Source organism: Microtus oregoni, unplaced genomic scaffold (assembly GCF_018167655.1).
Source record: "Microtus oregoni isolate MIOR12 unplaced genomic scaffold, Mior012 000007F_ref0000211, whole genome shotgun sequence".
Classification (NCBI taxonomy): domain Eukaryota; kingdom Metazoa; phylum Chordata; class Mammalia; order Rodentia; family Cricetidae; genus Microtus; species Microtus oregoni.
In genome coordinates this window covers 26,529,254-26,552,727 of record NW_024543066.1, presented here as the reverse complement: position 1 = coordinate 26,552,727, position 23,474 = coordinate 26,529,254, and positions in this window count along the sequence as shown.

The window sequence follows — 23,474 nt, the reverse complement described above, 5'->3', positions numbered from 1 at the left end:
CTATAATCTCTAAGGTTAAATTTAACCTTTAGGGACTAGGATCAAGTGGGGAATCATAAAGTCCTTGGAATTATTTCGTCATTGTTAGTTCTAGTCTCCCAGAATGAGGCACTTCTTAGTGAAGGGAATTAACTGTTTAAAGAGTAAAAGCATGGCTCCTAATTTCCTTCAGCGAACGCTGCCCATGTGAATCTCGCCTGCTTGCACAGCTGCCATGACGCCCCATCCCACCAAGCCTTTAGTAGAACTGACCACAACTTGATTCCATGTTTTTGAACCTCCAGAGCTGTGTGCTAAATAAACTTCCAATCTTTACTAAAATAAAAAACCAGCCTCAAGCACTTTGTTAAAATGACAGGAAGTCTCAGATGCAATTGCCCTTACCTGCTGAGTCATCTTGGTTGGGCCTAATTAAAATAATTTTATAAAATAGCAATACTTCAAGGGGGCATGCCCTCTATTTGACTTTTATATCAGGCTGTGGTAATCATAAAAGGAAAATATATTCTAAACTCATATATTCCTCTGCTTCTTGGAAAGTTCTCACATAGCCCTTGGCACAAGATAATAATATAAGAAGTTATCTTTTAAGAGCAATTATAAAAAGAAGTATTTGAAGTCTCCTCTACATTAGAGAAAAAGTACTAAAAAAGGAAAGTCAAGTTGTATTAATTTAATAAGAGAAGACCATTACTAAAAAGAAACTTAACAGAATTTCTCTGCTCAGCACTGCTTTGGTGATTTTCATTAAGTGTAAGAGTTTATTTTTATTTTTGATACTATGTATATGTCTGGGTATGTGCACACATGTGTAGATACTCACAAAGTTCGGATGTGAGATTTCCTGGAATTGGCCCAATAGGGAGGTAGGATCTATCTGATCTGGAGCTGGGAACTGAACTCAGGCCTTCTGCAAGAGCAACAGATGCTCTGAATTGCCAAATCTCTTTCCAGACCCCAAGTTTTATAAATCAAAGCCATCAGTTTCTCAGGGACAGGAGAGATGGCTCAGTGGCTTAGTAGCTAAGCGTACTTGTTCTTACAGAGAACCTGCCTTTGGCTCCCAGCACCCACAGGGAGGCTTACAGCAATTCCTAACTTCCATGCAGGAGATCCAGTGTCCTCTTCTGACCGTCACAGACACCAGGCATACATGTGGTGCACATACAAACATGCAAGCAAAACACTCATACATATAAGATTAATAAATATAAAAAGTAAAAACCACCGGTTTCTCTCTGTCTCTAAAGTCTTAAAAAAAGGCAACTAAGGGTTCACAGTAATTTTCTAGTCATGTAACCTCACCACCACCACCACAAATGCAGTCATGATTTGAAAATCTTTATTGCCATATCTAGCTGTATACTTTCCAGTTATTATTTTTCATGGATGCAATATTTTAGTGCAGAAATTATGACCATCAAGATTGAAACAAGTTATTAATTAACTGATTTTTACTTACTGAACACTTGAACTTTTTCAAATGATAGTAATCATTCATTACCACTAACCAAAAAATTTCTTACCCTGCTAAATGATAGATTCTGGGTGGGGGGAAGCAAACTTGTGTATCTACTTATAAATTCACCTTGTTTCAATGGATAGTTCAAAACTATCAAAAAGGATCACACAGATATCTCAAAGAAACCTCAGTAATTCACAAAACAAAATAAAGACATGCCCATGGGAAAGAGACCTGAAGGTAGAAGGAGGCTGCATTAGATGTGGAGGCTAGATAAGAAGCGGTGAGCAAGACCAGAACCAGAATGCTCTCTATATCATTTATTTTTTATAAAAGATACAAATTTTGAACACACCTATCTCTACAAAAATACTAGTTAAATTATAAGGAATATTTTGACTGAAAACATCCTATTTTCCCCTTTATGTTTTTCTTATATTTTGGTTATGTAAAGAGAATCGTGTTAAAAAAAAAAAGAAAAATTCGTCCATTCTTTTTTGTAATGTCGAACTAAATTCATTGGTAGACAAGTAAAGAAGTTTATTAATGACCTGAATTTCAAAGCCCCCTTGCTTCACTGGTCACAAGATCACCGAGAAGCAAATTATTTTTCAATGATGATTCTCTTTATTGTATTTAATATAAAATATTTCTAATTTATGGTACTTATTTTCGAAACAGTCCACATTATTAGATTAGAAACTAAACACTGTTCACATCTAGAAACATGAACAAGAATAATTAAATTTAGTAACAATGAAATGAACCAATGGCAATCCATCTTGCCACTGTTATATCCACACAGTGAAGTAGGGTAGGTTCCAAGTTAGAAATTTAATTCATAAAATTATGCCAATTATGGAAACCTTAATAAAGTTTCTTTCCAAGTTCAAGTGAACAGAAACTATTACCATAAATTCCATGAGCTCCTTGGAACTCTATTGTGTCTAAATTTTAGACAATTCTAATGCATTTAGATATTTAAAGTTTTATGAAATTTTAAGAAAATATACATTTAAAAAGTAATGCTAACATGTTATGGTCATAGAACTCAACTACTGAAATGTATTCCAATATTTGATTATCCATGCCTAACACATATGCGACTTATGTATTTGATTCTGTGTAATCACTATGAGTCTCATAGAAGATTGACTACCACAGAATATTGTGGATTGAATATAATTTACTGTATTTTTCTCAGCACCAAGATTATTGTCATTTAACTGGATGAAATGTTGCAAATCATGTTTACATTAAAAGCTACTCATGGGCTTAGGAATTAATTCAGAGGTTCTATTCTCCAGAGCTCATGTATGACAGATATGGAACTGAACATGTCTGCAATCTTAGCACTCCTACAGAGAGATGATAGGCAGAGAAAGCAGGGCTCCTGGAAACTCCTAGGCCAATTCTCCTAGCATATACAGTGGGAAAAACAGGGATTCCAGAAGTTGGGAGGTGAAGTTTGTTTCTACAGCTGTCCTCTGACCTCCACACATGTGCTATGTCACACACACACTCACATTCACACACACACACAAACACACACACACACACACACACACACAAACATACACACACACTGCACAAACAGAGGAGGGGAGGAGAAACAGCAAGAAAAGAAGAAGACTTAAATGAAAAAAAAACTATCTCATCCATTTATTATTTTAAGGAAAGGAAGCCTCCTTTCTCTCCAGTTCCTAAATTTCATGATTTGTTACATTATCAAAATGTAGTTAAAGCCCTACTATATTTTAGTATTTCTTTGCAAGCACGATATGAAATTCATTACAGTAAAGTTCTTCTTATAGTTACAACTGTGAACAGAAGGAAAGAGAGTGTTGTAAGCATGCATGACTTCCCAAGCCCTCATATCTGCAGCATATGCTGCTGGCTCTGTAAGTGATTTTGTCATCTACTCTCTTGAATTTTTTCTCAAAGAAAAGCACTAAATTAATGCCTAGAGAAATTTTATTTAATGTTAAATTAAAATATGTAGGTCAGCTACTGAATTAGGACTCATATATTTAAGTATCAGGGAAAAAAATCTACTTGAGAACTTATTACAGGAAAATCTTCAGGTCAAGTCGGAAATGCACCTGTGTTCCACGGAAGGACTTAGTCATAGGTGCAAGTTGATTCAAGGGACTTGAGAGTCCAGAAATAATTGCTCACTTCCAAATATAGCTTTCTTACTCACTGAGTTGATTTCTAAGCATTCTATGATCGCTATGAGAGTGGAGTGGGTTTGAGGAAGAAAACATAAAAGGGATAAGGCATATTATTCTTTTAAATATATAACCACCTTCGTTGGAAAAGGTCATCTGTTTACAATATTTTCCACGATAAACCAAGAGATGGCAAATCATTAACAGCACTTGAATCAACAGATAGTTATTCAATAATAAGGAAGAGTACTTCAGAGGTTGAAGTTAAAACTAAATAATTGCTTATTTTCTTGCTATATACAGTTACAGTTAATTCAAAATATAATTTTTTAAAATAAGTTATTTACCCATTCATTTTATATGAATGGGTGTTTTGTCTACATGTAAATCCCTGCACCATATGAGTGTTAGTACTCACAGAGGCCAGACGAGGGTATGATATTATCTGGGGCTGGAATCACAATGTTGTTAACCACCATGTGGGTATTGGGAATAGAATCAGGGTCATTTGTAAGAGCAAGCAGTTCTTTTCACCTCTGTTCCATCATCTCTGGCTCCATGCACTTCTTGAAAATGACAAATTTAAAGTTATAGCCTTTATTATATTATGTTGCTATGAAATACAGATATTTTCCTCTTTGGACTGGCTTGGTAAAAGTTTATTAAATCTGGTTTTACACTCTTCCCTTTCTCTTTCTGATTAATGAAGCATATTTTCTGATTTTTTTTTAATCTGAAACCTTCAATCTGAGAGTGAAGGGAAGCTTACCAGAACTGGGTGGAAGTTTTGATTCCATATCTGGAGAGAATAATGACTAAGACATTTAAGTTAATTTCAGTTTAATTTGCTACCAAATCACTACAAAAGTTTGGTGCAGAATACAGACACAGGAGTAGGATACCCCCTGAAAACCTGCAATTTATAGTGGTGACCTGCCTGCAAAGTGTGCTAGTGCAATATTGGCATAAATGTCATGGCAGTAACCAACCAGTCTCTGATTGGATTTAAGTCTCACTTCAGGAGATGGAATCAATTCCCGGATATTTCTTGAGTGACAAAGAACCTCAGACTAGGTAAGCCATAGACCTAGGGGAAAAGCAATAATACTGCACTTCTAAATGAATACAGCAATAAATGATTTCTAATGACCTTCTGATTTCCAGATAGATCAGCGTGCTGCCCATCCAGCGTCAGAGCTGCTTCCTCTTGGAGTAGATGGGAACTCATACAGAGATGCACAGATATGCATAGAGTGAGAGACTTTGAAACACTTAGCCATATGGGTTGCCTTCATCAAAGAAATGGAAGTAGAAAGATCATAAGAGCCAGTAGTGCTGGATGACATCAAGAAAATAGTATCTTCAGACACAATAGGAATAGCACACAATATGAACTCACAGAGACTATGGAGCATGCACAGCGCTTTCTTTGTTATTGAATATCTAGCTAACCCTTTGCGTACAAATTAGATCCCAGATATTCCCAAAGTAAGGGCAAAAACAGGAAAGACACCTACAATCAAATCAACATTAAAATAGACCATAAATACTGGTATCACAGGCATATGCTTTACAAAATAGAGCAGAGAATCAATCATTCATGGAGTCACTGATGTGAACCTGGGTCTAAGCCAACCCTGGATGAGTTGGGAGGATCCTGCATGGTTAGGTGTTTCAGGAAGATGTTAACCCAAGAATGTTTAAAAGCAATCAGACAATGGCGTTTTGATTTTTAAATGGAGCACCCTCAACAACAGACTTCATCGGAACAAAGGCAGCGCTGGTTTTGTCATTTTGAAAAATAGTCCCAGTTAACAATAAACACACATTTCCAGGTAAACAAAGCCTACTTGAGTTAAAGCAAATGAGGCTTTTCATACAGAAGAGAATATGTGAAAATGATAAGGAGCTAAAAAGAAAGGGACTTTATTCCTATGGTGTGGGCTTCCAATAATAACGTGCAGTGTTGAGAGGATTAGCTTCCTAAGTGCCTCCATTATCATCATCTGCCATTGTGTGTGTCCTTAGACAGAGCAGGCATCACAGAGTAAATTAGGAGAAGAGTGGAAACAAACAAATGGACCATAACAATCTGCCTATTTAGACTCCAAGTACAGACTCCAAAAGTATATCTCATTCAAACATAAAAGACCTTCTGAAACACTGAAAAGAAAATGGTTGCAGTCATTAAGTGGGTCACAACCTCCACAAAGCGTTAGAGCCCTTCTATAGAAGGTCAGAAGTGCAGTAAGCATCTTATTTTTTAAAAAAAATAATTATCGGATTTTACTTTGCTAAACAAAACTATACAGAACCATGATACCTGGAGAGAGGAAAAGGAGAGAGAAAAAGAGAGGGGGAGAGCTCTTTAGTATTGTATTCTGGGGGAAAGCTCTGTGTAACAATCATATGCAGTGGGAACACACAAAGATGTCCTAAAGCCAGAGATGATAAAAACAAATTTCTAAACACAGAGCTTCTTTGTGATACAGCCAAACTCTATTGCTGAGGTGGTTGACTATGTCCCAGAAAATAAACCCACTTTCAAAGAAAACTGATACAATTTCTTGCGAGTGAAAAAATAAAACTTTATTAATATTAGTAAAAACTAAAAATGTTATGTCTTTCAATTTTAAAACAATGGCTTGCTCATCCAAAGGAGAGATTTGTAAGCATTAATGTTCCTGACAACTAGATTAAAGAGAATGTGACTGGTAGTACCTTCCGTTTTTATCACTTTTATTCATATTTTTCATAAAACCAACTTTTTTCTTTTGTGTACAATTTTTATGATGAACGATCTAGTAATGTAAGCATAAAAGGACATCAAGTCTTAATGTTTTGATGTAGAGTCTATATTTAGTCAAAAAGCTTTCATGTTGAGACATATAACTGATGAGAAATTGATTGCTCCTTACTCTGGTAATTCACTTAAATAGTACACAAATCAAGCCATTTATTAACAAATTTCATTTTATGAAAAGAATCCCCAGGGGAAATATTACAGATATGAATCAGATGTACTTAATTTAAATGTCAATATAATTTCTGATCCTGTTAAGTAATAGATTGATGTGTGCAGAATCCACATATATGTTAATAACAAACAGATATTAAGCAATAACATTGCATTGATTCAACCAAGAGAGGGGGAAGATTGTTACTATTCCTGAAGATACCATGCACTTCAGCCACTGGGCCCAGCAGTCCCGAGCTGAAACTGACCTGTATACTTCCTCCCTGAGGATTAGCTTTCATCATGTCAGAAGGTGACCTGTAAAGCTTTCAAACGAGATAAACACCCAACAGTCCTACCTATGAGCTACCACAATGACCAGCATGGCAAGCAAAACAAAACAAAACAAAACAAAACAAAACAAAACAAAACAAAACAAAAAAACCCCGAGGTCTCAGCAGTGGAATGCTTACCTTGACAGGAACCAACATATTTCTAGTTATGCTTAAGACCCTGTCAAAGGGTGGAAATCATGTCTGCTACTTGATACCTATCCAGCTACCCAAGGATAGTGAAGTCGTGGTTCTTGGAGAAGAATGTAAAGCCATTACGAAGTCAAAATCATCCCTAACTACATCCTAACTGTTTGTATTTATACTCATAGATAAAGGTAGCCCTGATTCCCCAATGATGAAGCTTCTCTTTGCAATAAATGAAGAGCATGACAGAAGAAGGGTGGTGTGGGAAGTTCTTCTGTATATGTGTTGCTTTTATTGATTAATGAACAAAGAAGCTGCTTGGGACTATTACAGGGCAGAATAAAGCAAGATGGGAATTCCAAGCAGAGATAGAGGAGAAAGTATGTGGAATCAGGGAGAAGTTGTGTAACTGCTGAAGGAGAAAGGTGGCCTACAGGAGCCTGCTGGAACCTTGCAGGTAGACTGTGACCTTGTGGTGATGCACAGATTAATAGAGATGTGTTAATTTAGGATATATAAGAGCTAGCCAGCAATACTTCTAAGTGATTGGTCAAGCAGTGTTGTAATTAATATAGTTTCTGTGTAATTATTTAGGTCTGGGTGACCGGTAAATGAATGAGCAGCCTTTGCCTACAGATGGAAACACATCAAAACGGTAGAGCCGGATCTCAATGGCTACATCTACAGAACAGCTTCTGAAAGTAAGGCTCAGGAAACATTGTGGAAAAGAGGAAGAAAGGCTATAAGAGCTAAAGAATCCAGAGTTTTCTGTGAAATTGTATTTTCTAGTAATGTGAGAAGCTATACCCCTAAAGTCTCACCAAAAAGACTGCTGAAACATATGTTGAACAAGGGCAACTACAGACATGCCAAAAGTCAACAGGGGAGAGTCCAAGAAGCCTAAACCCTAAACAAAGAGCTATAGGTGAATAAGCAATACTGAGAGCAGCTTGCATAGTTTTCCCCAGGTATATGCCAAGAGTGTTGTAGCTAGGCCTCGAGATAGGTCTATTTTCAGTTTCTGGAGGACCCACCATACTGATTTCCATAGTGGCTGTACAAGTTTAAACTCCAACCAGCCATGGAGGAATGTTCCATTACTTCACATTCTCACCGGTGTGAGTTGTCATTTGCTTTATTAATCTCGGCCATTTTGACTGGTATAAGATGAAAAATCGAAGTAGTTTTGATTTGCATTTACCTGGTGATTAATGATAGTGAACATACCTTTAAGTGTTTTTCAGCCAGTTGTTTTTCATCTTCTGTAAATTTACACTTTCAGCAAAATGACTAGATGCAAGCTTTACCCAAAAGATCAGTAGCTCTCCTATATGCAAATGACAAATGGACCAGGAAATACATCAGCAAAACAACACCCTTTACAAACAACAAAACCCAGGAGAGCCAAAACAATCCTGAACAATAAAAGAACTCCTGGAGGTATCACCATCCTTGATTTTAATTTTTAACACAGTGCTATAGTTGTAAAAATCTAAAGGTATTGGCCTAAGACAAACATTTTGTGAGGCAGGGCACTAGTGCAAGCACAAGCAAGTGCATGCAAACTCAAAATAAGCAAAATTGGCCCAAACAACCTGTCAGTGGACCAAAAGCATGGTCACTAATGACATGCACACTCATAGCTAATCACAACATGCCAGCAGTGACCACCAGTTTCAAAATGACAAACCAAAAGCATTCCTGCAGCAGCTTAATTTCCTAGCCCCAAATCCCCTGGCCTTTTTATAATAAAGAGCTTCTGTATTGAAATATCTCAGAGTCTGTGTCATTACCTCTGTATCTTCTCACTTCCTGCCCCCAGGAAATGGGGATCGCACAACAGGCAGCAGCAACAAGCCCCTAACAATGTTGATGAATGGAATCTAACTGAAGACCGAAACATAAACCCACACACCTATGGACACCTGACTTTTGATAAAGAAGCCAAAACCACACTATTAAAAAAAGCATCTTTAACAAATGATGTTGGTCAAACTGTATGTCTGGATGTAGAAAACTGCAAATAGATCCATATTTATCACCCTGCATAAAACCCAGGTACAAATGTATCAACAACCTCAGGCACTGACCCTGAAAGTGGGGAACACCCTTGAAACACTGGCACAGGAGACAACATGTTGGTTGAACAGAACACTAATAGCACAGGCACTAAGATCAACAATTAATAAACAGGATCTCACAAAATTGAAAGCCCCGTGTCAGACAATGAACACTGCCAATTGGACAAAGAGGAAGCCTGGGGAATGGAATACTATTTTTAGTTACCACACATCCAATAGTGGCCTAATATGCAAAACATACAAAGAATTCAAGAAACTAGATAGTAAAAAGTCAAACAATTAAATTGAAAATGGGATACAAGTCTAAGCAGACTCTGAATGCAAGAATATCAAATGGCTGAAACACTTAAAGTGATGTTTACCATTCTTATCCATTAGGGAAATGCAAATCAAAACTACTTTGAGATTCCATCTTACATCTGTCACATGGCTAAGGTCAATAACACAAGTGACAGGTCATGCTAGTGAGAATGTGGAGCAAGTGGGGAGAAATTATACTTCATTGCTGGTAGGAGTGCAAATTGTACAACCACTATGGAAATCAATATGGCAGTTCACAAAATTGGGGATTTATCCACCTCAAGACCCAGCTGTACCACTCTTGGGCAAATACCCAAAGAATCTTCAATTCTTCTGCAAGAGCATATGCTCAACTATATTTGTTTTGGCTTTATTCATTATAGCCAGAAACTTAAAACAACCTAGATTCTCCTCAACCAAATAATGGATAAAGAAAATGTGGTATGTTTACACAATAGAGTATCAGCTATTAAAAACAATGACATCATAAAATTTTCAGACTAATGGATGCAACTTGGAAAAAAAAAATCATCCCAAGTGACGTAACCCAGACCTAGAAGACAAATATGATATGTCCTTGCTCATAATTGGATATTTGCTGTTAAGTAAATGATAATAAGCTACAATCTACAGACCCAGAGAGGTTAAATAATGATGAGGGATATATGGGGAAGCATGGCTCTCCCTGGGAAGGGTAAGAAGGGTAATTGAATAGACTCTGTGGCTGAATTTGGGGCAGGTGGGGATGGGAATGGGAGAGGTCGAATTGTGGGGAGGATGGAAGAAGAGAGTCCAGGGAGAGATAGTTAAAATTGGGTGACATTTGGTAGAAACTTTACGCAATCTATAGGAATAACCCTAGTGAGGACTCAAGTGATAGAGGATATGGAATCTAAACTGGCCATCTTTTGTAGCCAGGCAGGGCTTCCAGAGGTGGGAATGAATTGCATTTGGTTGAGGCTAGGATTAAAGGATAAAGATTTGCCACTGCCTGACAAATACAGCTTTTAAATACCACTCCGAACAGACACCTTGATCTCTGAGAATAAACGAATAATGTGACCTTCATTTTATTAAAAAATAAGCAGATTGTCACTAAACAAATTTCTCCTTTGACAGTTACATGGCGCCACCTGACTCCCCCTTCTCACTTCCTGCATTCAGTTCAGTTTTCCCACCCAGCTCTATTCCACCCTGCCATAGTCCAAAGCAGCTTCTTTATTAACCAATAGTAATAAGACATATTCACAACATACAGAGGGAAATCCCACATCAGATTTTCTACTCAATAGAACTATAACATTTACAGTTTTGTATTACTGATATGTATAGTTTGGAACAAGTAGATTGTGGAAAGTCCTTTCCTGGATAACTTTTATAATTCTCGATATCAAATGATCATGCCTTTGTGTATATATGTTTCTCAAAATATAGACAAAAATCTATGACTTATATATAAACAGGGAATGTGCAGAAGCTCTTAAAGATGAAACTCCTGCAAAAATATTATGATATATAGAAAAGAGGAAGGGAGCTTTGTAATACATATGAACTCATACATTAGTTGATTTTAAGTTAATAAAAAAGGGAATTAATCCAGACAGATATGACTGAAGTACCTGGAACCACTTAGGCAGCTCTCTTGCTGACCTGTAAGCATTCATGTTGGCAATTTCCACAGACAGGACCTTCTGAGAGGAGTGTAGGTTGTATTCAGAACTTCACGATGTCCTTTAGAAACTACCAAACCAGGACATGTCATATGATGAGGATAAGTCTGTTCTAACAAAATCCAAATAGGATTTCAAGCAGATTCTTCCATAGTTGAACCACCACATAAGAATGCAGACCAGCAAAATACTAAAATTTGGTTATATGAGACCAAGTAGAAGGCAAAGCTAAGCATACCTGGATTTCTGACACATGGGAACTCTGAGACATCAATTGCAGGTGTTTTTAAGCCACTCAATTGGTAATATTATTCTTCATTACACAGTGATTAATAACTCACTATAGTCTTTTATTGCAATGTGCTCATAACTTTCTACTATCTTTATTTACTATTAAGGTAATTTTAATAATTAAGAATCTGTTTACCTATAAATTATGTATTTATTTTTTATCATTTGCTGGTTATATATACTGTTGTCCTCTTAGAGAACTTTGATATATCCTTATTATACTAATGGTATCATACTAAATTTTTAATTTACATATTCATACTTTCAGATTAGAAGAGGACTTTCAGAGAGAATTTTAAGCAAGCACTTAGTTTATGCATTTTAATGAATAAATACTAAATTGGACTATGTGACATCATTTGGTACATTTGCAGCAATATTTTGTGGATCTTCTATACCTTAAGCTATCCCTTGAATTTTAGAGTTCTGTGCTTAATAAAAAATTTCTTACTAAACAGAAGACTATAAAAGTTGGAAAAATAGTAAAATTCAGGAGAAAGAGGCAAAGTTTCGTCTTAAAGGAAATTTTTAAAAAGATGGCTGATGTGAATACCTCCTTCAAGAAGTGATAGGAATCTGATAAAAATGATTCACTATTTCAAAGTTATTATGAGAACATATAAAATCAGAAGAACTAAGAAGAAATAAAATTGCAGCAAGAAATTTGAAGGCACATGGATGGAACTGGAAAAAATCATCCTGAGTGAGTTAACCTAGCCCCAGAAGGACAAACATGAGATCCTTCATTCAGTGAATGATACAGAGACAGAGATCCACAGTAAAGAACTGAGCTGAGCTCGAGCTCTGAGTTCTGGGAATCCTGTTGAGGAGGAGGGGGATTGTATGAGCCAGGGCTTCAAGGTCATCACAAGGGAACCCACAGAAACAACTATTCTGTAGTGTGGGAGGTCATTCTGTCTCTGTGTGTTGCTTTTCTTGGTTAATAAATAAAAAAAAACTGCCTTGGCCTGTTGATAGGGCAGAACTTAGGTAGGTGGGGAATACTAAATGGCATGCTGGGAGGAAGAAAGAAAAGTCAGGGAGATGCCATGGATCCTCTTCCTGAGACAGATGCTGGTTAGAATCTTTGCTGGTAAGCCCCTGTCATGTGGTGATAGACAAATTAATAGAAATGGGTTAAATTAATATAACTTAGCTAATAGGAAGCTAGAGCTAATGGGCCAAGCAATGTTTTAATTAATATGGTTCCTGTGTGATTATTTTGGGTGTAAGCTAGCTGGGCAGCCAGGAAGAACAAGCAGCCCTTCCTCCTATAAGTCTGTGCTCATAGGAACTCACCAACACTGGAATGAGAGCTAGGGATCATGAGTGAGACTGACCTAAGTCCTCTACATATGTATGGCAGTTGTGTAGCTTGGTCTACTTGTAGGACTCCTGTTGTTGGAAGCAGGGCCTGTTCCTAAGGCTTTGGCTGGCTTCCAGGAATCTATTCCTCTTACTGGGCTGCCTTGTCCAGTCTCAATACAAGCTGATGTGCTTAGTCCTACCTCAACTTGATATGCCATGCTTTGTCAACACCCCTGCAAGGCCTGCCCCTTTCTGAGCAGAAACAGAGTAGGAATAGATTGGCATAAAAAGGGGTAAGGGAGGGAGTAAGAGGGGAGGAAGATCTTCACTAACCCCACAATGGACAGAGGACTGATCTCCAAAAGATACAATGGAGGATAGAGGAGAAACTGAGGTATAGTAGAAGAATAAATTTAATTAATTAAAAAAGAAAAATGCTGATGAATGAACACAGTTTTTTGTCCATTGGGTTCTAACACAGTATAAATGATGAAATTTCATGGATTGTGGCCTCTGACATAGGAAATTAAGTTTCAAAATTTATGCAAGAGATGGTTAGACAAAAGTAGAGGAAGGGTAGGTTGAGGGGGAGCAGAAGAGAGGTGGGGGAGGGAATGGGAGAAGAGAGGGTAGGGTCAGCTGTGGACAGGATATAAAATAAATAAATTAATCAAATAAAAAGGAGGTGGTTAGGTTAAATGTTGGAAGTCATCAAAAGCCTGATATACAAATGCTGTGGAGGGTCTGACTGGATTTATAAATATCCACTGTACCATAGGCAGAGGCCAAGTATTTGGTCTCATGTGCAAAACTTTCAGAGATGGCAATTTGTTTCAGTAAGTTTATAGTATAATATGTCAGCATACTGCAGAGTCCTTTTTGTCAGAGGAAGATTACCTGTTGTAGTACAGTCAGCATGTAGGATATCATAAAATACCTATAACTGATGGAATGCTGGTTGATGCATTCATCATGGTGCCTTCATGTAGACTACTAAGTGATTTTCCTTGATTCAAGTAGTATATTTTATTAATAGGAAGAGAATGCCCCAAACCCCCACCTTGAGACGGATCATGTTCAATTGCCTCTCACTGCTTCCCATTTCTAGTTACAGAAATGTACTTCCAAACAGACTACTTTGACATTCAAAAAATTTCAATGCCCATGAGACAATAAATGGCATCAAACAGCACACAGCAATCAGAAAGGATGGCTCATCATTCAACATGTCGTCCCCCATTTAAATCACAGAGAAAATTAGAAAATAGGATGGAATAAAGAGGGGCCATATTGATTTGAAAACTATGCTCCATCTTTAAAATTCATGTTACTATTTCCTATCAGATACAGAAGTCATCTCTAAATATTTGCTTTGATTATTTCTTGAAATTCCTTTGATTGCTAGAATCAGAACTGGATCTAGAGCTAAACTGTAGTTCTTCCTCAGGTAAGAGATTCTTCCCAAAACACATGGTTTTTAGTAGAATGATTTCTCTGCTTTCAGAATGTAGTTCAGTCTGGGGAAATGGGGTGGCCAGGGAGCTCTGTGGATAGGTGGTAAATTATATTTTTAATAGAGTAATTATGCCACTATGGACAAGTTTCTAAAACTCTTAAGTCTCTGCTCTCTTAACTTTCAAAGAAACCATGCCCATTGGAAAGAAGGTAACAGAAGGAAAAACGTCCTCACATCAATTTCTCATTTGTAACAGAGTAATTTCTCAGTCTGAGATATTATTATTTGTGTCATTACTGATATTATTTGATCACCCTTAGCACTCTGGTACATGAAGTTCGGAAGCATAATTTGATGTCACTCAGAATCACATTGATACACCTTTGGTTTCCTGACATGGTCAGTGGTCTCTGAAAATCCTCCCTATATCTCTAACCAGTGAGAATGGACAAATTAGCTAGACTTCATCTCTGGAAGCACAAACATCTCAATTACAGCTTTCATCGCCATATTTTACATTCTGGAAAAGACTAAAGATAGGGTGCCAATTTGTTCAAAAATATTTGATGTGGGAAACCATAAGAAATAAAAAATAGCATTAGAGCAAAATCTCATTTTAGAGAGTGTTTATTTCAGATACAGAAAAATTCAAAGAAATGATAGAAGATTTAATCTTTCTGGTATACTCTGACAGATTACTGTATAGTTTCAGAAGTTTTGAGCTAAAATGAATAGAAGCATGGATCTTAGTTCTTAAAAATTTTAAAAATTTAGTATTTATTTCTAGTCTTAAAATATGGAAAAACATGTAAATATACATTACCATGCTGTGGCCATTAGAGCACTCGGGAAAGATCTTTTTTTTCTTGTGGTGGACTGTGTAAAGAAGCTGAAAAGGTAAAGCTGAATCAGAAAGAGTATGTAAACCTGTGGGCATTTAGTTAGATGACTTCTAATTCCATTTGAGTGTATAAAGCAAACACTAGCCTTAGACACTGGCATTGTGTATTTATCAGTAAAAGTAGACGTATGATATGTAACACATTGCTTCAAAATTTCTTGTTCTACAGTGAGCAATTTTTATATCTTTTCATGATATGTACTTGCCTTGTGCCATTAGAAGTATCTTCACATTCAAGGTTACAGAGATCTCTACTATCTGTGTGAGAGCAGAAGAAAGAAGGGACTTCTGAGTGTTCAAGAGCAAATGTTCTTGCACGTATGTGACTCTCCCAAAATTACTAGCTAATCGCTTCAGCTTGTTTTGTCGCGCACCGCACCCCCATGTCTGTGCTCTGTGTGCTGGCACCCAGTTCGCGAGCTTTGGGCAAGGGGGCTGGAGGTTAAAATACACAGACACACACAGACAGAGAGACAGTGACATGGATCATCCTTGAATTCCCCAAAAATGCTTCCTTTATTGTGTTCAGGGGCAGATTATATAGAGATAGCCACGCCCCAGCCAAACCCACCAGAAACCACTCCTGGCCATCAGGAACTCCTGAAGGTCTCGTGCTCAGAGCAGCTGTAGGCACTCAGATCAGGGGATTACAAGAAATTCAGGATCTGGAGTCTCATTGCTCCCAACATGTTTCATCCATGACAAAAATTTGCAGTAGAAAAATCCTTCTATATTCCTGGAAGCAAAGATAAAACAGACATATGGGAGTATGAAAGAATTTCTTTAATATCACAGAAAATCATCTCAACATAAACTGATTAAGAATAACAATAATTCCGCCCTTTTGGAAAAATTGGTAGTGGTGAAATAAGTAATAATCACCTGCTCTTGTCATTATCTGATCTCTGTAATAATTCTATTTGGTGTCAGTACAGGTGATATATAAATTAGTGAACTAATTTATATTACTCATGGAGTCTGAGGTTTAGAGACATTAGGGAACTTACTTTAACTGTGGCAATAACAAGCAGATTCCAATCTCCTTTATTGAAAGCAAGTTAAGTGTTTCTTCTAGGTCAGTGTTTCTCCTCAAGCTTTAATGCTTTTAGAGTTAAATTGAAGATCTCAATAGAAGCAGGATTCCAAAACAACACTTAGAGAATAATCCTGAAATTGTAGCATGCTCCCTGGCAATACTGCAATTCTGTGGATCATACTTCCAGGAGCAAGACAGACATGAATCACATATGATTTCATGTATTTCCTCAGATACCAGTCAGTCTTGTTGCCATATCTGGGGGGTTCTTAAAGGCAGAGCAAGGAGTGTATGTCACATCAGACAAGTGTGCATGGCATTTTTAGCTTTCTGGATGTATGAAGAATGAGAAGACTGAACGCTGTTTTAGAGACTATTACTCGATTTGCCCTTGGGTTGCAGTAACAGCCAGCTGCTGTGGGCACAGCTGACGCACATCACCTTCCTCAGTGCTGAGCTTGTGATGATAGAGGCCAAGGAGACAAGGTGACAGAGTGCTGACTCAGAACCAATTGTAAATTTCACTGTGTTTATAACACGCGGATAGCTATTAAAACTGGTGTTTTGTGAAAATTACATTTATTACTTTCTAACTGAAGTCTCCACAGAGAAATCACGTTTTGCCACTTGACTACACATTTGACACTTTGAAAGGTGAGTGAGTGCTCTATCATAAAGAGTATCTTGAGGTCACTGTGTGCTATTCAATCCAAAGCAGAAGATCAAACCACAAGAAAAGTCATTTTATTTCAAGGACAAACTAAAAGACAATGGACTAAAAGAATACCTTGTGGTATGATTACTTACATGGTCTCCGAAGGAAAATTCTTCTGAGATTTTGGTGATCAAGTCAGCTGCCATACTCTGAGGGACATATCAATCAGATCTGACACACTACTGAGGGCCCCATTAAATCATCATCATGAACTTGATTTGTCTCATTAGGTCAAGTGAAAAGAAATTTGATGGAAAGGCCTTTTTCAAATTTTCCAGTTGAAGCTTCTCCAAATAAATCTATATTTTGCATTGAGCTGAGCTAATCAACCATAAAGCCCAATCCTTAATAGAACGGTATTTAGAGTTAGGTGCCATGCTTCCTTGCACAGGGTCAGATAACTTTTTCTGGCAAGCTAAGGCAACATCTATAATTCTGATTTTCTAGAGAGGTATTGTGGACTGCAGACTACTTTAACCAACTGTATAGCAGAAGAGAAGCATGGAAGTTACCAAAACCTATCAGATAAATGAATTCCACACTAGGGTTGATGTGGAAACTCTGTATCACATTAGTTGGGCTAATCTTATATTCCAAATGAAGCAATGTAAGACACTAAAATATATTATGTAATTGCAGGAATAGGTATATTAATCTTATTTTAATATTGCCAGAGTATTTTTGTTATTTAAAAATATTTATTACTGAATACAAGAATTAATGTTGAAAACATATGTATGGAGATAATATGTAAATCTGTCAATGGTATCTATCTTTACAACAATGATGATTAACATTCCTCTGAGGTCTTAGTTGTATTAAAATTATCAGTAATTACAATGTATTGAATGGAATCAGTTTATCTGAGCAGCATATGAATGTTTCATTTAACCACAAATAATTACCACAAGTAGTCAGCACTAACAACATTAGCCATTTGAGGTTGTTTCTGGGTAGGGAGAATCCCATTTGAGAAGACTGTCTTATGGCCAGTGAGCCTCAGGCATCTAGCTGCCTCTAATTCTCCAGTGCTAGGAATATACATGTGCAACAGTACATTTGATTTTTATTACATGGCTTCTGGAAATCAAACTTAGGTCATAATGCTTTCAAAGCAAGTAATTCAGTAAATGAACTATTGCCCCAGATCATATGTCTCTTTAAATTTCTACTTCTTTCCCAAGTTCCTTGTTCAACAGCAATTTTTATTTTTTCTTATTTACATTAGAGAAAGCTTGTTTTGTATGTATTTCTAAAGATTAAAATGTAATAACATTGCCCCTTATAATTTACAATTTTAATATGCAAGACTTGCTATTTTTTAATTTGTATAATGTAAGCATCCAGTTACTTTGAAAGACAGATTTCATTAAAATTATTCAGGCAATGTTTAGGCTGTGCTGTGTGTGTTTGTGGTTGTATAGGTATAATTAGCAAAAAATAATGACTGGTTTTATAGTCAAAACAGTACAGGTTACATAAATGCTGTACATAAAAACTAGATACCATGAGGCCAGCCTCTAAAGGGGGTGTTTTCTAAATATAGAACAACTGTTTCCACTCTTGTAGAAACTATTTTAACAAATACGATAGGAGAGAAAATTCCCTTGCCACTCCAGGTTGTCAATCTAGCCATTGGACTTAAATCAAATGAGGGCAGCCTAACATACAGAACGACAAAATCATTAGCCAATCTCACTTATAAATAAATATGAATTCAAAAGCTCAAATGCAGATTACAGGCAATGATTATGAAATGGCAGATTAAAGAACAAAAATGTGAAGTTTCTCACATATAATTGTAAGTGCCTAAAATGGCTCTTGAGAAAATCGATACATATTCATTAGTAAAAGCTTCAGCAAATGAGGAAACATTTCAAGATGTAGGCAAAGGCAAGGACTTTCTCTAAAAGGCTTTAGCATCTCAGAAAATAGTACCAGCAGGAACTGACAAATGGCACTGCACAGAATTAAAAAGCTTCTGGACAGCAAAAGGAAGACTTATTGTGATGGGGAGACAGTCTTTGCTAGTTGCACATTCAACAGGACTCATATCTAAATTATCTAAAGAATTTTAAAAACTAAATGCCAGAAAACTGAAATAATCTAATGCATAAATAGGCTAACAACATTAATGTTCTCCAAAAGTAAAAATGTTCAATTGCCAATAAGCATATGAAAAAATGTTCAACATCCTTAGCAATCAGGAAAATGCAAATTGAAGTTGAGATGCCATCTTGCTGTGTCAAAGTGATTATTATCCTTATGAAAAGGAAAGTCAAAGGCTGATGTCAGGGCAGGGAGCATTTATGCATTGCTGATGGGAATGTAACCTGGTCAAGTCACTGCATTTAAGTCTGGATGTTCCCCCCAAATCTAAAAATATAGCTACCACATGACCCAGCTATACCAAAGGATTCTGTAATCCATGAGGGTTGAAGGACCATCTATGTTAGTAAAGCTACAGAATCATCCTAGTGCCCAACATCAGATGAGAGGGTAAAAAATATATCCGCCATATTGAAAAACAAACAAAGAAACAGATGAGAGTCTGGAAAAAGGAAGGTGAATAGTGGAAGGAGATCAGAAGAGAGTATGTCAGCTAGAGGGAGGGGCCAAGAGGATGCTGAATATTGTTGACATACATGCTGTTTTTGAAAGTTATCTTTCCCAAACACTACGTACAATGAATAAACCCCAATGAAAAGACTTCTCTCCTAATACACCATTATGTGATAAAACTGTATTTAAAAAGAGAAGTTGTTTAACGAACTATTTGATAACTTTTGAATATTGGGAAGGGTTGCCTATGGGCTATATAAACCTCGGATACCAATATAATGGAGCATAATGCCAGATGGTAGCTTTCTGAATAAAATCATACAGTCTTCTTGTATTGACAAACACAGTAGCCTGACTCATAAGAAATTGCTATTTTCTTATGATTTTAAGCTTTTGTTGATAAAATTTTATTTATTTATTTATTTATTTTTTATTTTGATTTTTGAGACAGGGTTCCTCCGTAGCTTTTTTTTTGGTTCCTGTCCTGGAACTACCTCTTCTAGACCAGGCTGGCCTCGAACTCGCAGAGATCCGCTTGCCTCTGCCTCCCGAGTGCTGGAATTAAAGGCGTGTGCCACCACAGCCCAGCTTTCAAATTTTACTTTTGAGACAAACACTGATATTTTAAGAGATATGGCCAAATACATTTCTCTCATAAAATTAAAATTCAGTTTCTCAAGTGGATGAATGAAAGACAGTTATATATATGTAGAAAGTTAATATTTTATTGATGCAGATGCTGATAAAAATGTTCTTGTCACTTATTAACCTGTTTCAAAACACAAAAATTATTACCCACTGGCAGAGAGTAAAAGATGATAATACAATATTTGATGAAATGATAGTTTTAATTATTTTCTTTGGGTTACAAATAGCCAGAACATTTCGGGGACTGGTGATTTTTATTAAGAACTTTGTTTTTAATGATTTCTTTACTTGTAGCTTGTGAAAATGAGTCTTTAGAGTTATCAAGGCTGGAATCTTGTATTGGAGAATTGAGTTTTGATAGGATCTCATCCATTTCAATACAGATTTTTTCTCATTAATAAGTCATTGTTATTTTTTCAGATCACTTGAAAACTAGATTTTTCCTTCTTTCTTTCTATGAAAGGATCCCTATACATACACACACACACACACATAAACGTATATATGTACACACACAGACACACAGACACACAGACACACACACACACAGACACACACACACACACACACACACACACACACACACACATATATATATATATATATCAGGCCTAAACTCACTATATAGATTTGACTGACCTGGAAGAACATTCAGTGATGTTGGTACATCAGCCTCCCAAGTGCTATGAATACAGATGTGAGTGTTCCTGCCCATTTTTTTGTAATAATATTTTATACGGACTGTTGCTTACAAAGCCACAGCTATGTAGTGCTGTAAAGTCTGCCTACTTTTTCGAGTCTTAGGTCAGGACAGCATAGCTTTTCCTTTCTCTTCTATCTTTTCCTTCAGAATCTGGCCAAAGCCAAAGCATGTGTTCTCTGGCTCTTTGGTTGCTCTTACTCTTTTGACGCTCCATCTGCTTTGCCAAGTAGCTGTTTGTTGTCACGTGACTGCTTGCAGCCCTCCATTACTGAATAAGCCAGCTGAACCCAAAAGTCACGGCTTTCTCTCTTCCTTGCCATCACAACCCTCCTCGTAGCCACTGAGATTTATAGCCTGCTTATCCTCTCAAATGCAGACAAAATTGCTGTGGAGCTTCTGACTGAGTGTGGTTTTAAATTCTTTTATTAATGAGACTGAGAATGCAAGGGGATATTCCAGATTTCCTTGGAGATATATGGCACCCAACAGCAGGCTCCCTAAAGAAGCTCTTCGCAGGAGAAAACAGGTGGGCAGACTCCAGAATCTCATTAGGTAAACTCATTCATCTGCCTGTGCCCTCAGGAGCCACCACTTTGTTTAAGGTTTCTCTGAGGGAGATTAACTCTCCAGGCATTATCTCTGTTTTGCTCAGTACGAAATTTCCTTTACTTTGGCATTCTACCACCATGGAAGATGGAAAAGAGCATCTATTTCCTTCCTCTCACAGGCTTTCTTCCTTACGGATATATGGAATTTGCAACCTATAGAGACAGACTCACTGTTGTTCTCACGTAAAAATCATATAAAGTTTAAATATTTTATTTTTTAATTCTGCTGAAACTTGCCTGGGAGGAACCTCACACTGTATGATTATGGACCCTCCAGTAGTGATCAAAGTACCTACAAACCCACTTTCCAACATTCTTGAGTCAATACTTGAATATCAAAGAAAGAAATACCCAATGTGGAATCCAATAGGCAAACCATAGACAGGTACTTTTGTAGGCCTGTTGAGGGACTCTAATGGAATTTTATTTAGACATCTTGAACATCCTTCATTTTGTTTTTCCTGGCTCTCTGCCTGGGACTTTTAATGTAAAGCTGGTATATTAGTGCATGCCTGCTCCTGGTGAAAAGAGATCATTTTCTTTGCTCAAAGGCCTTCAGCTTTACTTGTCTCTGATTCCTCTCTTGCCTTACTTCCCCCTCACATATGTATCTAGGCCCTAGCCACTACACTTCCCCACTACTCCTGGCTGTTATACAAATAGAATCACTATTACCACAAATACATTTTTGAGGTTCCTTTAGATAGGCTCATAGGATAGACCACCTGCCATAACTTGTGACTCCATATAGTTGGAAGAAAAGAGATTCCGTCATCACCCAAATTTCCTAATGGAAGTTAGGGCTGTCTTTTCAAGGGAAGAAATAGAAATCAGTTATTCAGTGAGTTTAGGAACAGTGAATTGTTCCATGGTTATCCTAAGGCAGAAGCAGAAAATGATCTTGGATATCTAATCAGGCTCACCAGAGATGAGCTCTGGTTTCCAGCTCCCCATAAATGTTCCCCTATTGGTTATTCAGAAGTCTGTCTATTTTCCTGAATCCCAGCTTAGAAAAGTGCAGTTTTCCCCTTTGTTATTCATTAACGCTTTCTTTCAGGTACTGGTCAATGCAGTATTATCTCTCTTATTTCACGAACACAGTATATTTTCAGTTAATATGTGATTTTAGTTTATTTCCTCAGTGGTTTACATTTCCCTGTATATATTCATTTCACTTTCTTAGGCTAAATTTATTTTTAAATATTTTATGGATATTATAAATAAGATAATTCTTTTAATTTCCCCTTAGGCTACTTACTATATAGGAGTGTTATTAAGTTTTATGTTGATTTTTATCCTACATCTTTGCTTAGTTTCTTTTAGCATTTTATGTGTTCAGGGTTTCTTTATGTAACACTGCAAAGAGAGACAATTTAAGTTCTTCCTTATTTGAATTTCTGTCATTTCTTTTGACTCAATATTCTGTCACAAGCAGAATAAAGGTGACATGAGGAAGCATCCTTCTTTTTGTCCCTCAAGTCTCAGAGGAAAAGCTTTCAAGTCTTCCTACATGAATTGCTAATGAACTGGTCATATATGCTCTTTGTCTTGTGGATAGATATTCCTTTCAAATTTATTTAGTTGTGTTTTTACCATAGAAATTTCTAAATTTTATTAAATCATAGGTCTACATTTCTTTACATGATTATATGGTCCTTGGCATCAATTCTTTTAATGTCATTTACCATTTGATTGGTTTGTATATGGTTAGCTGTTGGTGAACCCTGGAACTCAATCTTACTTGACTGTGATGAAGAAGGACCTTATTAATGTACTGTAGTATTCAATTTTTATTATATCATTGAGAAGACTTTCTCTTATTTTCATTAGAAATATTGGCATGTAATTTTCTCTTCTAATGGTGGTATTTTTTGATTTTGGACAAAAATGGATGTATAAAATAAACTTAGAAGAATTCCTTAACTTTGATTATTTTAGATTTTGAAGATTAATCTTTATTTTATGACTATCTTTTAGAATCCAGTAATGAAGCCTTCAGATCCTATATTCTCTTTTAGTTTATTATTTGGCAATTCTATTCATTTCCATATTTTATCCTCTTCCTTCTGCACCTGAGATGATCAAGCCTCATAGTATAATCCAGTCAGGACTTGATCATAATTCTAA